A 2,761-nucleotide genomic window follows, 5' to 3' on the forward strand; every position below is an offset into this window, starting at 1 on the left:
CCCCCCCCCCTCTCCCCAGACAGTGTTTCTCCATAGCTTTGGAGCGTGTCCTGGAACTCGCTTTGTTGTATGCCATCACCACCTGGCCTGCACTTTTAACCTCTGAGACATCTCTCCAGTCTCTTTTAAGGAGTTATTGTGACTATCCGTATTAGCATTCAGTTATACTTCCCAATGTCAATAGCTTTGTTTATCAACAGGTAACCAAAACTTTAGAAATGGCAAGCCATTATTTTCTAGCTTTTATGACCAAGATAACAATTTACTAATATAAAGATAACACCTTTTCTAAAATCGGCATATTTTGAACTCTGAAATATGATATGACTTTATAAAATGTGCGTTGTTATATTTTTTTCTCAAAACATAAGTCAAACTCCCATTTAAAAATATATTTACTCCAAATGTTAAGTTGATTTGGAAAAAATCAAGATACATGTGCTGCTTTTCGATGTGATTTCTGTAACTCATTGTTCTACTAATGTGCAAACCGTAGAGCAACAATTACGTGTTTTCCTTTAGCATTGATCGCCATAATTTGAAACAAACAGAATAACCATTTTCTGTATTCATAGTGGATGTGCGAATTTAGGATACTGCTTGCTCCAAAGCAGGAGGCAAAAGATGGCAGCAGTGAGTCATGCCAGACTCGGCAGCACACAGCAGCATTACGTCTTACTTTTCAAAATTATCTAATTGTGAATTTAATAATATCTCCAGTTACAAATTATTCTGAAAGAATAGAAATCGTAAGTGTTTCAATGAAATGCAGCAGAGAGTAAATTAAATCAATGTAGTCCAGAGCATTTCTGTTTCTTAAGTATCCCACACCCACCACAGGAAGTTCTGCGGGGACTGTTAGTGGGGTTGCCACGGTGCACAATCAGCCAATGGGAATTTTGCAATTGTTCACAAAAAGAGGAAAGAAAACAGAATAAACAACTCGAACAAGGGCTTTGGAAGATCATTTTCTCACACTGAGTCTGTTGGGACATAAAATTGTGCTTACGTTTGAGGATAGAATCTGTGCACCCGCTACATACAATGACTGAATTTGCCTAACCTTTCCCCTCTCCCCACGGACTTACTAAGCTGAAGTATATAAGGTTTAGAAAAACAAGTGGCGCAGAGATGGCTGGGTAAGTGTGTTTGTGCTACAACCGGGGGAATCCGAGTTCGGATCTCAGCACCGGCACCAAAAGCCTGTTGAGCCCACACTCACGCCTGTAATCCCAGTAGTGTGGGGTCCTGGAGACTGGAGGATTTCTGGGGTCTGCTGTCCTCCAGATGAACAAGTCCCAAATGCAATTGGAGCTGACGTAAATAACACCTATAAATGACCATAGGTCTTCCCTCGCAAGAAACAGACTATGTCATCAGCTTCAAAGTAGTCCCCACACTGAAGAACTGCTTTCTGCAAGTGAGACCTAGTCTATCTGAGGTCAGAGGAATGCCTGCCATTGCTCTATCTTCCGTTTGTTCCTTAGCTTGCTTAATCTGTTTAACTTTCCGTTACATTTGTCTCAGGCTTTAACTCCAGAGAATAAAAAAGGATAGTCAGTTTTAATACTTGGGTAATCTTTTTCAAGCTGAATAGGAACGACCCTGAGATTACGGAAGCTGGGACGAGCCACTTCTCTTATTACAAGTTCGTGCTTCCTGTAATAAGCAACTGGTCCTAGGAAGGGGTGGATTGGAATGTGGGATCTTCAGGGTCTAGGGTGATGAGTAGCGAGATAATTACGAGAAGTATTTGTCCTGAATGTGACTCTTGGACTTTGCCACTTGAGAAGTCTGCAGCACAGGGGCATAGGAGAAAGGCCTGATGACCTGCCTTGGCACGTGACACCTGTCTTGTTTTCCAAAGTGTGATTTTGCTTGCTAGATTTCTCCCTCTGTGGGCAAATGGCGATCTAATCGAGAGACATATGGATAACTCAAGTGGAAATGGAGAAAGCTGCACTTCCCTGGGGTCTGTGGAAGAGGAACGAAGTTTCCATTTTAGCAAGGGACAATGGGAAGAGGAGAAGGAAAAAAATGGTGGATGTGCAGAAGAGGACATCTGGGTAAGAAGTGACAGGAGGACGAGGAGAAATCGACAGTCTTTAAAGCTCTAGATCGGACAAGGCTGTTTTTCGCAGGAAGTTCACCTACATACCAGATTTGAAACCAGACTGAGTTTGCATAAGGAGAGAGTATCTGTGATAAAAACATAATCAGAACACTGGAGGTGGTGGAAACGGGGCCGACTCTGTGAAGAGAACCTCACAGACGTCACGCAATCTTCTCTTTGGAACCCTAGAATCTGCAAGAGCATCCATCTTCATCCCCATCCACTAGCTCACAAGACTGGCTTGGTGCTCTCCTTAACTCTCAAGGTAGTCTAGAACCCCTCCATCGTCACCCATTTACAGACTGGCATCTGGCCCGCCAGAGTCTCTACACCTGTTCTAACCCCTGTGCCTCGCGTACCCGAGGATGCTCGGCCCTCTCCCAACCTGCTCCGCCTCCTCCTCCCCTCTCTGCTGCTGTGGCTGCCGCCGCGAAAACCAGAAGTGGAATTCGCGTGGCGAAGCGCCGCGCTCTCTCGGCGGCACTGGGCATGCTCCGCACCCGGGGCAGCTTTCGGCGGCGGCGGGGCGGACGCTCGCTTACTAACCAGGCGCCAGAGTCGGCCGCCGGGGCTGAGCCGGGGGCTGAGCTGCTGCGCGCGGCGGGAGGAGTCTCGCTCTCGGCGGCGGCGGCAGCGGCACAGGTGGCG

Source organism: Microtus ochrogaster, chromosome 19 (genome assembly GCF_000317375.1).
Source record: "Microtus ochrogaster isolate Prairie Vole_2 chromosome 19, MicOch1.0, whole genome shotgun sequence".
NCBI lineage: Eukaryota > Metazoa > Chordata > Mammalia > Rodentia > Cricetidae > Microtus > Microtus ochrogaster.